General features: G+C 46.1%; 1 protein-coding gene across 3 annotated transcripts in view; it reads right to left on the bottom strand.

Annotated features, from left to right (window-relative positions):
• Nucleotides 1-14,419, bottom strand: part of Rftn1 (raftlin, lipid raft linker 1) — a 197,452-nt gene extending 183,033 nt beyond the window's left edge. Inside the window, exon 1 of one of the 3 annotated variants that reach the window (XM_036167750.1) lies at nt 14,191-14,419. The gene's annotated coding sequence lies outside the window, so the exon portion shown is untranslated. The other 2 variants (XM_036167747.1, XM_036167748.1) reach the window with 2 other exon arrangements.
• Between the last annotated feature and the right edge of the window lie 284 nt (nt 14,420-14,703).

Here is a 14,703-nt window from a genome sequence, read left to right as displayed (position 1 = left end):
AAAAGCCAGACGCCACCCACCTTCCCAAATGTCAAAGCCACACTGGAGACCACCATTCTAATTTCTTCTGTTCCACAGTGATTGTCTTAACAACCGCCCCAGAGTTCTATGTGGATGTGATGTCGGGTGAAATGCCTCAAGCCAGGAAGGGGATCTCACAGATATTGTTAGGCTCCCTTACAATGTAAAACTGTACTTTGTCCCCCCACCCCACGAGCAAATCCACTGTTGCTGAGGCATAAAATCTGGAGTCCCAATATATGGCATTGCTGCATGTGACCAAAAATATACACGCATACCACCATCTCCCTCTTAGCAACCATATATCTTCTTGCCATAAATTAACCTGCTTGGTAAAATCTCACCTGTGACTCCCCAGACAATTGTCTCCAATTCCAGAAGATATTCTGTGACCTGGAGCATTCCTACACTGTAGAATGCACTCCAAAGAGAAAGAGACTGCTTGCCCACTAGGCCTGCCCTTCCTCAGCATCTGTGGTGGCCCCACTGGCTTGGAAGCAGCCAGGCTCAACACACAGGGCCCACCTGTCTTGCAACATGCTCAATCACATCTGGCCTTGGGGCCAGAACTGCAAGGTGCTCCATCTCACTAACTCACCAGGCAAGTCCCCTTGCCATTACACAAACAGCCAGAACTTGGTGGGAAGCAGCCTTCTCACCCTTCTGCCTTTCATCACCAGGCTCTGTAGACTGTGCTCCAGTACCAGAGAGGAGCCTCAGAAATGATCAGACCCAGCTTGGAGGCCTGAGGCCTTCCCCACTCCAGCCCGTCTCTCACTGTGGACCACAACCTCGAGGGAAGCAAGGTTAAGCCACGGCTCGCTGGTGTACAGACCAGCGCCCTCCCACCGCGATGCTTTGTCCACTGAAATGCCACTTGTAGCCATTCCCTTCCACCAAGACCTTCAGATAGCCAGCATTCTCAGAGGGAAAATCAGTAGGCTATGGGATGTGGAGACGTGTGTGAGTGTGAGTGTGTGAGTGTGTGTGTGTGTGTGTGTGTGTGTGTGTGTGTGTGTGTTGAGAGAGAGAGAGAGAGAGAGAGAGAGAGAGAGAGAGAGAGAGAGAGAGACTGACTCATTTTAAGGAGTTGGCTCATTGGCTTGTGGGAGCCAAACATTCCAGGATAAGCTAGGATGGGTTGGGGATTTAGCTCAGTGGTAGAGCACTTGCCTAGCAAGCACAAGGCCCTAGGTTCGGTCCTCAGCTCTGAAAAAAAAAAAAAAAAATCCAGGATAAGCTAGGAGGCCAGAGCTCTGAAAAGAGGTAATGTTGCCGCCCTCCATCCCTAACATAAGCCATCAACACGTCCCCAGCCCTCTTTCCACTTTTGACTTTGAGATAGGGTCGCTCTGTTCCTCTCAGACAGGGCACTAACAACAGACCCAAGTAACCACTCCACCAGTCCTGATGCTGTTGCCTTACCAGAGGGGAAGGAGAGGCCTGAGAAGCAGATGCAAGGGGAAACAGCTGGAGAAGCCTGGGCAGCTAGGACATGGCGTGAGAGGGCACTGGCTGCTTGGATGACAGAGCCAGAGCTGAGTGACTGACTCAGGCGACTGCACATTTGGGGGTTGGGTGCACAGTTGTGGGGAGATGGCAAAGCCCCTGAGGGTGACCCGCAGCAGTGGAAAGTGGTGGCTTTAAAAGCCACGGCTACATGTTGGATGCCAGATAAAGAAAGCATTTACCTTAATTGTTCTAGTATTAATAAAAACTCGGGAGTCAGAAATTGAGATAAAACCCTGAGAAGTCCAAAGAACGGTGGGGGATCGTTCTGCTGGCCCTACTTTCCATGTTTCCAAGACCAAAAAGCCTGCGAATCTCTCCAAGCCCTTCCTTCTTCCTCTCTGTGTCCCTCTATCTTCCTCTGAGTCAGTCAGAAAACTGTGGTCCATTCTGGCCAGCTGAACGTGAACTCTGCCCTCCACACCAAGGTCCACCTCCACTGGTTGTCTTGGAGGGACAACACAAACAAATCTCCTACTACCCAGGACCCACATGGTGGAAAGAGAGACCCAGTTCCTGCAATTATCCTTTGCCCCCCCACATGCATGCCACCCTCCATTAAATAAGATGTAATAGCAGTAGTAGTAGTAATAATAATAATAATAATAATAATAATAATAATAATAATAATAATAACAGTATAAAAGACAAAGTGAACTTGAGAGCCATAGGGCCGTATTTCAGAGTTTCTTTCTGTCCTTTGGTATCTCTGGTTTTCTTATCATGGCTGAACTGCTGTGAACTGTGATCTTCTAGAGTTGGCCTTGGACGGATGAGAGAGAATTGGTTTTGGTAGGAAAGAAATTACAAGATGCACATGTGGATCATTTTGGGTCCAGAGCTTGACCATATTCTGACCATTTTACCTTCTCGGCATTCTCTCACAGGAATTCTTATGCAGAGAGAAGAAAATATTTTAGAATGGACATCTTTGCCACACAAACAGAGTAAAAAAATTAAAGACCTGTGTAGAAAAGGTTTCTGAACTGATTCTGAAAGGAAAATTAGGACTTTGTCAATTAGCAGGAATAGACCCGGCAGAAATGTAGTCCCTTTTACTAAAGCTGAATCGCCCCATTATGAACAGGAAATGAGCTGGCAAAGAGCTTGCAGCAATATTTTTGGGAGATATTAGCAACAAGTATTCTAAAAGCAAGATACTTCAGCTTATAAGGAGAACTAATTAGATCCTTCCTCACATTGTATGGGGAACACCAATTTCTGGAGCCCCTACATTCCATACTGATGCAAATAAATAAGGGAAGGCAGGTTGTAAGTCAGGAAATTTAAGTGACCCAAAGCCCTCATGCTTCTGTTCAAAAATCAGAATTATACGTTATTTTCATGGTATCATTAGATTTTCCAGAACCTTTTAATATAGTTACTGACTCTCAATATGCAAAAAGAGTTGTTTTACATATTAAAACTACTGAATTTATTCCAGATGATTCAGAATTAACTTTGTTATTTATTCAATTACAAGAAATAATCAGAAAGAGAAATCATCCCTTGTAGGTAACACACATCAGATCTCATACGGGTCTACTAGGCCCTTTGGCACTGGGTAATGATGCAATCAATCGGCTATTGGTAGGGAATGTGCTAGAAGCCTCAGAATTTCCTAGGGAAAAAACATGTTAATAGCAAAGGTTTGAAGAACGATTTTTCTATCACATGGCAACAAGCCAAGAAAGTTACAAGGAAATGTCCTACTTGTTCTTTGTATAACCAAACTTCATTACCTGCAGGAAGTAACCCAAAAGGTACTTAGAGAAAAGACATTGGGCAAATGGATGTATTTCATTTTGCAGAGTTTGGAAAATTCAAGTATGTGCACCACCATACCATAGATGTGCACCATACCATAGATACATATTTAGGATTCCTTTTTTTTTTTTTTTTTGGTTTTTTGAGACAGGGTTTCTCTGTGTAGCTTTGCTCCTTTCCTGGATCTCACTCTGTAGCCCAGGTTGTCCTCAAACTCACAGAAATCCACCTGCTCCTGCCTCCCAAATGCTGGGATTAAAGGCGTGCACCACCACCGCCCGGCCATATTTAGGATTCCAATGGCAAACTGCTTTGAGTTCTGAAAAGGCTGGCTCTGTAATTACACGTTTATTATAAGGTATGGCCATTATTGGAATGCACATACACATTAAGAATGACAATCTCCAGTGTATGTCTCTAGTAAAATGAGACAGTTTTTTGTATATTATGACATAAAGCATATTACTGAATCCTACAGGACAAGAAGTTATAGAAAGATCTATTTGCACATTAAAAGATATGTTTATTAACAGAAATGAGTAATAAAGACCCCAGAAATAGACTAAACAATGCTTTATTAACTTTAAATTTTCTCAGTGCTAATGAGAAAGGAATGACAGCTGCAAAGAGACATTGGATAATAGAAAGAAAAAAAAAACTACAGAATTAAATCAGCCTATAAACTTTAAGGATGTGCTGACCTCAGAATGGAAACCAGGATATGTGTTACATTGGGGAAGAGGTTTTGCTTTTGTTTCCACAGGAGAAGAAAAGCTATGGATACTATGAAAATAGATAAAGATTCGATTCAAATAGGAGAGCCCTCTTGATTAGGAAAGGAGATGATAGTTCATCTAACAGCATGGCCATCCGATCTAAACTAACTTACAAGATGCCAAAAATGGAAACCCCTCAAAGTTAGGGTTGGAGTAGGGTTTTGTTTTTGTCTTTCCAGGAGAATAAAAGCACCCAACTAAGGAATTTGAAGACCACTGGACAAATGAGATATCTGAAGGAGAAGGGAAACTCATCCAAAGAAAATTTCCCCCAAAAAAGAGTAAACTGGCTAATGGTATACATTTCCAATAGGATAAAAATCTCAGAAGTCTTCCAATGTTTGTTTCCGCTGTTCTCTACAGACATATAAGGTGAATAGTCTTTTTGTAGTCCCAATTCAACTGAAAATTAAAGATGGATTTGGACTTGGAGCATGGCCCTCCCTTTCTCTAAAGCCAATTATACTTGTTAAAAGAAAATCCAAAATCTGTCTCATGTCAGAAGAGCCACCTGGTATGGGACAAAAAAAAGGGGGGGGGACTATTCTATTGCCACTAATCTCATAATCCTTTGGTTTTATTTTGACTCTTTAACACTTTTCTTGAGGTATAACTATTATCTCAAAAATCTATCTATCTATCTATCTATCTACCTATCTATCTATATGTCATATATATACATATATGTGTGTGTGTGTGTATATATATATATATATATATATATATACTTTCTGCCCTGATATTAATAGTCATATAGAATACTAACTAATTCTAGAAACAGACTTCTTCTAGCTTCCTATATGTGATTTCAGGCTTGAGTCTGAAGCAGGTAACTAGGAACTAAATTTGTGCACCTTGGATGTATTTAATAAATTGTGGTCCTTAAATCTCTCCAAAATCTGTTGCATATGACATTTAAAATGTCAGTTTTCTGCAGTGAACCATGACCATTCCTAACAGTGACCTCTGAAGTCTCCAAAAGGATGATGGGGCCCCACAATGATGGTTCTACCTAGATTGTGGTAACACCACTAAGCTGACAAACACCAACTAAAGATCAGCTTTGGACTACAAACTGCTCAGGAGAATTTCAAGGTGGTTAGCTGAGATGGTCCAGCCTCATTGACTACTCCAACTGGAACTTCAGATAAGCCCTGCAATTTCCCATCACACCAAGACTGGACAACAGCTAGTTCTCCCAAGAGTTGACCACTACCTCCATTTTCTGAGGGTCCCCTAAAGATGCCATCAACCCCAGACAACAGGAAGTAATTTTAAGAACACAATGCACATCTTCCCAAGAGGTGGAGGTGGGTAGTTTTTTTAGTCATTCGATGGATTACGGATGTTTATCATCATTTAGAGGGGTTGGTTGCAAGTTGTTATTGGTCATAGTTGGGGAGAAAACTAAGCAAAGGAGATTAGATTCAGGGATTTCATTCTAAAAAGAAAAGGGGGATGGTATAGAGATGATAGGATAAAAGGGTAGATTATTGAATCAACTTTTAAACTAAAAAGCAACTACTAGTCTCAGATATGTTACATTGGTATGGATTTTTGTATATTGATACAAATTCAGGTTATTTTGTTATACTGTATATGCTTCTACTCTTGTTTAAGATATTTTTGTATGCTAGTGGGAGTGCACAGAGGCTATCTAGTGAGATCTTACTCAGGGTCAGAGAATCTGAGCTTGCTTTATCCAGCAAGGCTGCATAATGGGATGATTTGACCATGGGTGTGGTTACCAGGTGTTTGGAAGAATCTACACTTGGCCATGCCTTATTGCTTTGATCTGCAAGGGAGAGGTCTTTTGCCTCTCCCTTTGGTGTTATTTTAAAAGCCCTTTTGAATAAACAAGGCAGTGACAGGGTATTGATCCAGGGCCCTCCTGAGGCTATCCTGTGTCTCTGTCTTACTCCTCATTGTCTAGGTCTATTTTTCTACCTAATATTTCCTAATTCCTCTTTCCTCTACCCAAGAACCCTTCAAAAAGTGGAAGCAGGTTGGAGCTGGACTCCCACATATATTGATACAAATATAAGGTTATTTTTGTTATATTGTATATATGTTTCTATTCTTGTTTAAGTATTGTACCTATGCAGCTCATCTGAAAATTCAATGTAAAGTTCTAGTCCTTGAAATACAGGTTAGTAGTTAGTCATATATAATAATCAACTTTTAGTCATGTTAGGTATCTTTTCAAGGTCAAACATATATATTTAAATAGACAGATGGTCTTCAAACACTTCAAAGAGCTGCAGAATATGGCATTTAAAATGTTTAATAACATAAGGCTTTTCATGACAGTGAGACACGCCTGCTCCTGGCAGCACCAATCTACTTCAAAAAGAAAACAACAACAACAGGGATGATGGGCATCAAAGAACTTCCATATGGAGTTTACTTTCATTGTGGCAAAGTTAACCACTGGGCAAGAAACTGCCCTTGCCTCGACTGCTGACAGCATGCTGTACAAATTGGACAAGCAGGACACAAAAGAAGGCGACTGCCAAACTTTGTTAGACAAGGTAGGACAGTCCTTCAAAATTTCCTACTTCACAGAAACATCTGTCAGATATTCTAGAGCTATAGGCCAAAGATGGGTGCCTCAACGTTGCAGAGGAATCTTGGGGTGACTGTCCAGGCAGCCAGCTGTCTCTGTCATTTCTATAGTTTTGGGAGTTGCTTGCTCTGTTTACCCAAATAATATTATATCCTTCTCAGGTCTCTGATGGGGTTGAAGATTAGATAGTTATAGTTACAGTTTTCCTTAGCTAGGATAGAAAGTAAATTTTGTACAAAACTTTGGATCCACCAAGGGAGGACAGATAATGAAGTATGTTCTTTAAATTTTCCAAATATAAATGGACTGTGCATTGTGAGTGTATTTCTTACTTGATAATTGTTCTTATTGTATATAGTTTCATTTTATTAAAGTTAACACCTTTCCTTTTTATTTAGACAATACCTGATAATTGTTCTTGTTGTATACAGTTTTACTATGTCAGAGCTAAAACCTTTCCTTTTATTTAGACAAAAAGGGGGGAAATGTTGCAGGATAAATGTTTGTGCTGACCACCAATGGAGGTGGACCTTGGTTCTGAAGGCAGAGTTCACGTTCGGCTGGCCAGAATGGACCACAGAGTTCTCTGGCGGACTCAGAGGGAGATAGAGGGACACAGAGAGGAAGAAGGAAGGGCTTGCGTCTCAACCTTGGAAACATGGTCAACCAATCATTCCTCCACTGTTCTTTGAATTTCTCAGGGTTTTATCTCAATTTCTGACTCTCAATTTACTAACACTTGAACAATTAAGGCAAACGCTTTGGTCCTGGGAGTCTAACCCAGGTCATAGGCTTACAAACAGGTGTTTCTACCAACTGAGCCATCTCTGCCGCCTAAGTTCAATTCCTGAACAGTCTAGCCCAGGGCATGAGTACTCAGGCCCAGGTGCTGCCCTGCTTCCCAGGTGTACCTCCAAGGAAGCCCTGGAACCCGTTTTTTATATTTGTTAATAAAGCAAATGCAACATCTACTTGTACAGTGATAGCTACATAAAGACAAGCAGTGCTGAACACAGGTTAAGATACCTCAGCACGCAGAACAAGGAGCATAACATCACCCAGGGGCACTGGGGCCATGGCTCAGTGGAAGAACAATGGCCTCTCATACAGAAGGCCCTGAGTACCCAACACCATGAGGTAGACAGACACGTGTTAACCATTCAGTACTATTGTTTGTGATCCATTATAAAGAGTCCTTGAAACCTGGCATGGGTTGCCATAGCACACTGAAAAGGGTACTTAAAAGGTGTCAGAAGATATATGAACACATATAACCTACACCCTCTTTTTTTTTTCAAGACATGGTCTCTCTGTGTAGTCCTGGCTGCCCTGGAACTCACTCTGTAGAACAGGCTGGTCTAGAACTCAGAGATCCCTGCCTCTCTCTGCCTCCCAAGTCCTAGGACCAAAGGCTTCAGCCACCACCACCTAGCAACACAAACCCTTTCTAAATTGAGAAAGGATTCAAATGAATAGATCTGTACTTTACATTTCTGAAATTTGAAAACACATGGAGTTGACACATTCCATTAACCATTCCGTGACCACCCACCCATCTCTCTTCACACCCAACTTCATGGGCAATAGTGGTCGCAGCACCCTCACATGTGAACACTGAGAGCTAGTCTACAAAGTGTGATGGGTTCCTCAGCACAAGGTGAGGTAGGAAGCAGGTGCTTTCCACACACAGGCACAACAACAACAGCTGAGCACCCTCTGCGAAGCTCCCATGCTGACTCTGAGGAGATTTAGGGCAACAAAATAGGGCATTTCATGTGAAGAAGCCAGAGAAAGTTGTCAGTTCCTGACTGAAAGTGTGGAAACCTTTGATCTAGGATTATGAAGCAGATGAGCTGGTCAGCTTCTTACACAGTGACAAGAACAGTTTGTTTGAATCTGGCCATGAGCAGCGGGGACCGTCTTCCCTTCGCCTTTGATGCCTACTAAGAGGTAAGAGGCACTGAACAGTGGGGGCAACCCGAGTCCCTTGCCCTCTCCATGGCCCCGCCCTCCCGAGGCAGCTCCGACTCAAGGGAACCCCTCCCAGACAATGTCTCTGCCTCAGCCCTGGCAGGTAGCCATCCCCAGGGAATATGACCTGATTTCCTAGCTCTTTGGTCTGGCCCACTGAGAGAGCGATTTCCCTCTCTGAATTCAGCCCAGGTAAGGCGTAATTCACACAAATGCATATTTAAAAGCTGGACCAGATTCTTATTTGGAGAGCAGGGAATTTAGAGGACTCAAGCAGGGATTCTGAACTGCCTACTGTACTGATCCGTCACGAAAATACATCTTGATAAAATATGCAATGATAATAATGAAAAGCCCCTTTGGGGGCCCAGGAGAAAAGAGAAACTGGAATCTATGTCAAAAAATGAATGTGACTGGGAGGAAAGTTATCATGCATATCCCTAAAAAAATCCTCCAAAAGGTTAAACATAAGAGGGACGCCTGCCAAAATGCATCTCTGTCAGTGGAAAGAAAGCTCCCCAGCAGTTACCACCCATGGATCCAGTTCTTAACTGAAGGGTAAGGAAATATGCACACCACCACGTGACTGTCCCACAGAGCTCACAGCAGTGGCAGACACAGCTCCAGTGGCCACACGTGGCTCGAGAGACTTGAACTGTGGGTAGCATTTAGTTTTATCCAACTTTGGCTCATTTAAACACACATTCTGACAGCTACATGTGGCTAGTGGCTAGTGGCTACTGTATTTCAGTCACTCAATAAAATCACAAACCCAACTGACCGGTACCTTTCACTTTTTAAAAACAAAAGCCAGGTGTGGAGGTGCACACCTTTTACTCCAGCACTCAGGCAGGTGGATCTCTGAGTACAAAGACAGCCTGGTCTACAGAAAGTCACCGTGTGTGTGTGTGTGTGTGTGTGTGTGTGTGTGTGTGTGTGTGTGTGTGCGTGCGTGTGTGTGTGTGTGTTATAGCCACATGTGCACTTGAGCCAAGGTATGCTCAGGTCAGAGTACAATTTTCAGGAGTCAGTTCTCTCCTGCCCTAAGTTCTGGGAACTGAACTCATGTCAAAAGGCTTTCGAGACAAGCCCCTTTGCCTGCTGAACCATCTTGCTGGCCCTTATTTTACTTTTTGAGTCAGGGGCTCTTTTCTACAGCCCAGGTTGGCCTTGAACTCTCCTTCTTCCAGCCTACAGCTCCTAAAGGCTAAGATTACAGATATGTGTCTCCATACCGACCTTCAAAGTCAGAGCTCTACAAGGCCCAACTGTGCCAAAACTCTATGCCTGTGAGACAAAAGTACACAGAATACTAAAGGAAGTGACTTCAGAGTGTCATTTCCTGTCATTTTGTTCTGACTACCCCAGTGACACTTCTATTATACTGTCTTCATGTATTATGAACTGTGCTTCCAGAAGATTCTGCACCCACTAAACCTGAGTGTCACAGTCTCTTCCCTAAAGGTTTCAGAAACACTGAAAGGTAAACCCGGGGCTTGGGGACCGCTGAACTTCACTGCCCTCCAGGCTGATGACTCAGGTAACACAGGTAAGGCGCCAAGCAGCACCTAGCAACTAGTGTAACACCTAATATTTTGTTAATGCTGATGGTAAAATCTGTTATGAACTAGAATGGTGCTACTACAATGAAGTTTGTGTCTGCAAAGTTGTTCTGGGTTCAAATAGTTAATACCCATCTCCCACGCGGGGGCGAACCACCTGCTGACAGTTGGGACTGTGACCTCTTAGCACCCACTGTCACCCTCCCAGGAAACAATCAGGCAGACAGGCAGCTCAGTCCTCTCATGGATGTTTGCCGTGTCCTTTCCTTGTGGCCTACACTGTACAATGTTTACTGTGGCTCCATAAATGACCGAGCCCCAGACCCTTGTCAATGTCTCAAGACTGCACCTGAGCCATCTGTCCCCTGAGACACTCGGTCAGTACTGAGACAGCTTGAGGGACGTGGAAACAGGTCACCCTCTGTTCCACCAGAGAGCCATACTTCCTGTCTCCTGAATCACACTAGGTCAGGCCCTGCTTCGGGTCCCACAGAGAGGGGCCACGGTGGAAGGGCCTTGGAGAGGCCACAGTCCTTTGCTCAGTAATAAGATGGGTGTGCAAGACTGTGTTTCTCACAAAAAAGGTAAATCACATGCTCAGAAAAGCTGCTCCACACTCACCACTCCAACTCTGCCCTGCCTCCCGAGACAATGCCCATATTCGCAAAATCCAAAGGGCACTTCCACCAAGTTCACACCAGCACACCAATAGCCCAGAATCCCCCAGGCATCTCTAGAGAGAAGTTCAGTGGGGTTCCGTGGAACTTGGGGTTTTTTTTTTTTCCTTTTATAGCAAGCACTCACCCAATCTTTCACAACCTAGGGTCTATTCCCTATGGAAATCCCTTCTCTAAAGCTCTGAAGACACAGCATCCATCTTATCATTTGCAGAAATCTAAGTCTAAATCCATCTAAGGGCTGAAGAGATGGCTCAGTGAGAAAAGCATTTGCTGGGCACAGTGAGGACAACACATCACACACACACATACACACACACACATCATACACACACACACACACACATCATACACACACCATACACACAAAAAATAAAAATTAAACCCATTAAGTGACAGCGCCAACGTCTGCTTCTTATAGTCCTTTCTACCTATGAAAACATGTCCCTGAGTGTCCCAGCTGGCCGAAGAACACTGATCTAACTAGTCATCCTATTTTAGAGCTAGGAAAATGGGATTGGGATGTGCTCTCCAGAATCACATGTGTACTCTTTCTAGGAGTGAGAAATGGAATCACCACACTAAAAAAGGCCTAGCATCCCTGTACACTGTGCACACCTCTTCTGTGACATGGTATTTATTCATGAGAGTGGGAACTATGTACCTAGGAACTTTGTGAACAAATGAACAAATACTCATAGCACTGTTTTTCACAATAACCAGCAACTAACAAAAAAAAAAAAGCTGGGCTATAACCCACGTACCCAGGAACAAGGGATACACAAACAAATTGGTACGCACGCACATGCCTCCTGAACATATCTCATCGGTAAACAAATGGAATTACTGAGTGAAAAAGAAACTTTACTCAGAACTGTAGAAATCCGTGTGTGTGATGTTCGAAAACAGGCTGAGGCAGCCTGTGGTGAAAGAGAGCAGTAGTTGCCCCGGGAGTCAGGGCTGCAGCTGACTAGTGGTGGCCCCGGGAGTCAGGGGCTGCAGCTGACTAGTGGTGGCCCCGGGAGTCAGGGGCTGGAGCTGACTAGTGGTGGCCCCGGGAGTCAGGGGCTGCAGCTGACTAGTGGTGGCCCCGGGAGTCAGGGGCTGCAGCTGACTAGTGGTGGCCCCGGGAGTCAGGGCTGGAGCTGACTAGTGGTGGCCTTGAAGAAACCCAGCTGAATGGTCTATTACCCATCTTGATAAAGACTGTTACACAGTGCAAATGTCAAAACAATGTGCATGCATATTCCACCGGCATGTATGCATTACCCTAAGAACACATGAGCACATGTTGAACACTAACGAAATGTGAGTGGAAAGTCTACAAGTGACCCTGTACTAAGACTGTAACTTAATTTAAAACAGGTGAAGCAACACACTGGCTAGACAGATGGCTAGACCTGTAAGAAAGCCAATAGAGCAAAACGTTAGAAAATCTGCCTATGGGTCTTCATTTTTTGTAGCCCAGGCTGGCCTCCAACTCCAGTTTCTCCAGCCTCCTCTACATTCTGAATTCTGAGACAACACTCGCATGCCACTGGGCCCAGCTAGGTATTTGTATGGTCCCGTGGCAACTTTACTTAACGGTAATTTTTGTTTGTCTGTTTTAGTGGGGTCTGGCTGTGCTGGTGCATGTCATAATTCCAGCACTTGGAAGAAGAAACACTGCAAGTTTGAGGCCAGCCTGGTCTACACAGTGAGAGATCCAGACCAGCCAGGGCTACACAGGGAATCCTTGGTAAGGCAGCCATGGCCACCAAGCCATGGGACCACACAGCTTCAGCTCTGATGTAAGTGAAGCAGCTTTACAGAACTCCCACCACGCAGGCCTGTTTCCCTACAGACAAAGCAATTACTTGAAATCAAGCCAAAAATTCCCATTTCAGGGGGAAAGAACTGACTTGTCGCCCCAATTTATTCTATTTCAATTCCTGCACCAAATCCATCGGCTGACCACACAGTCCACTTCATTTGCCCCTTGTCCATGATGTCAGAAAGACAAAGACAAAACAAGCCGGTGGCCTGCCCCACAGATGCGGGCACAGGGAGGCTCCCAGCTCGGGGCTGGAATTGTTCAGGCCTCGAAACCCCTACAGATGGCAGAGGAGTATGCGAGCTCACTCTAGGGGTACACGGATTCACTGAGGTTAGAGAACACACACCATACAGCTCGTTGCTTAACCTCTGAAGGTGGGTGGCTGGTGACATGTTTGTCACTTGAACTTCCCCAGAATTCAGCTGATCTGAAGGTAAAATTAGGAATCCTGGTGGCCACAGGTATATTGGGTTCAGTGGCTCTACCCACAGACTTGCAGGCCACTCACATTACACCCGGGCATCCTTCCTGGAAAAGGCTTATCCTGAGATGACACTCCATGGTAGGGGTTGGGAGACAGCTGCTCTGACCACTCGCCCAGCATCTGAAAACAGCTGTGTGGAAGAGAAGAGGGGCTGCTGCTGGGCATCTGGGCAGCCACTCACATAACAAAGATCTGTGCCAGACTCTTTAAAAAAAAAAAAGTATTTGTCTGTAAACCCCTAAACAAAACTCACTGGCACCACCCACCGCCCAGAGGGGGCAGCTGAGAGCCTGCAGCCAAAAGGCAGCAGGGAGCACGCGCGGGACTAATCTTGCCCTTGCATGATTCTGGCCTCCAAAGATAGCGGTGCCACTGCAGCGGACCTGGAGCACTTGCCTGACAGACAGGCTTCCTCTCCGCCCAGAACCCATGCCCATCCTGACCTGTCCCGTGCCTAGGAAAGTATGTTATGACAAGGCAAGAAAAATCCATTTCAGTAGGGGGGGAAAACCCGTTTTTGGTGCCAGGGACTCAGCTCCTGGAATCTCCACGAGTCTCCGCGCATGGCCCGTCTGCTTTCAAGAGTCGCACACCTCTGCCCTGAGTGGAGCCCACCTCTCCGGGAGCACGTGGGTGGTGGCAGCTCCCATCTGTTCCGGGCCGGGTACCCACTAGTCTCTGGTCCTAACCCACCTGTAGCCTCCGAGCTTCCCTCCGCGTCCTCCCAGTAGTTCCTGCGCCTGTGGAGCCCATGACCGCCTCCCCCGCCCCCCGCGCAGACGACCTGACCCTCTGTCTCCCCAACGCACTCGCGTGGTTTTTTTTATTTTTTTTTTCTCTTCATACTAAAAATAAAAAAAAGTTGGCCCAGAACCTGGCGTCCCATCGATCGATCCCCAACCCCATGCGACCTGGACCAGGGGGCTCTCCTGGCAGCTCCGGAGCCCTGGGGTGCCAAGAGAAGCTGTCGCCCTGCTCACCAGGATCAGGAGCGGCGGAGCCCACGGCCTCGGAGCGCCACCTCGCCGCACGCCCACCTACCTCTGGGGACCAGTGGCGGAGACCGTGGCGCGGGCTCCCGGAGACAGCGTGCTGCGTCCCGGGATGAAAGTTTGTGCCATGCAGAGCAGGGCGGCGCGCGGACGACGGGGCCCCGGGGGTGGGGGCAGAGCGCGGGGCGCGGCCGCTCGAGTGTCGTAGGTCCCTCGGGCGCTGGCTGCGCGGGTACCTCCCCGGAGCCAGTGGCCGCCGCGCTCCCGCTCGCTGCGCCCTGCGCCCTGCGCGCTCCGACTCCAGCCTCGCCGCCCCCACCCCACCCACAACACCCCACCCCGCGCCGCCGCCGCCGCCGCCGCCGCCGCGCGTCCGCCTGCTACACTTCCTCTTCCTCTGAACTCATGTGCAAAATATGCTGCGCTGCATCTTCTTGGGGGAAGCCCAGCGGCCCCTGGCAGTCCGGCGCAAGAGACCCGTGGGCCCCGTAGGCTGCCAACGCACCGCAAACCCCGGCCCTCCCCCAATCTCCCTTTCCCAGTCCTGAGCTTTGGAACCCGC

Source organism: Onychomys torridus, chromosome 18, assembly GCF_903995425.1.
Source record: "Onychomys torridus chromosome 18, mOncTor1.1, whole genome shotgun sequence".
Taxonomy (NCBI): Eukaryota; Metazoa; Chordata; class Mammalia; order Rodentia; family Cricetidae; genus Onychomys; species Onychomys torridus.
Note: the sequence above shows the minus strand (reverse complement) of the source record. Positions and strands in the feature narration are given on the sequence as shown.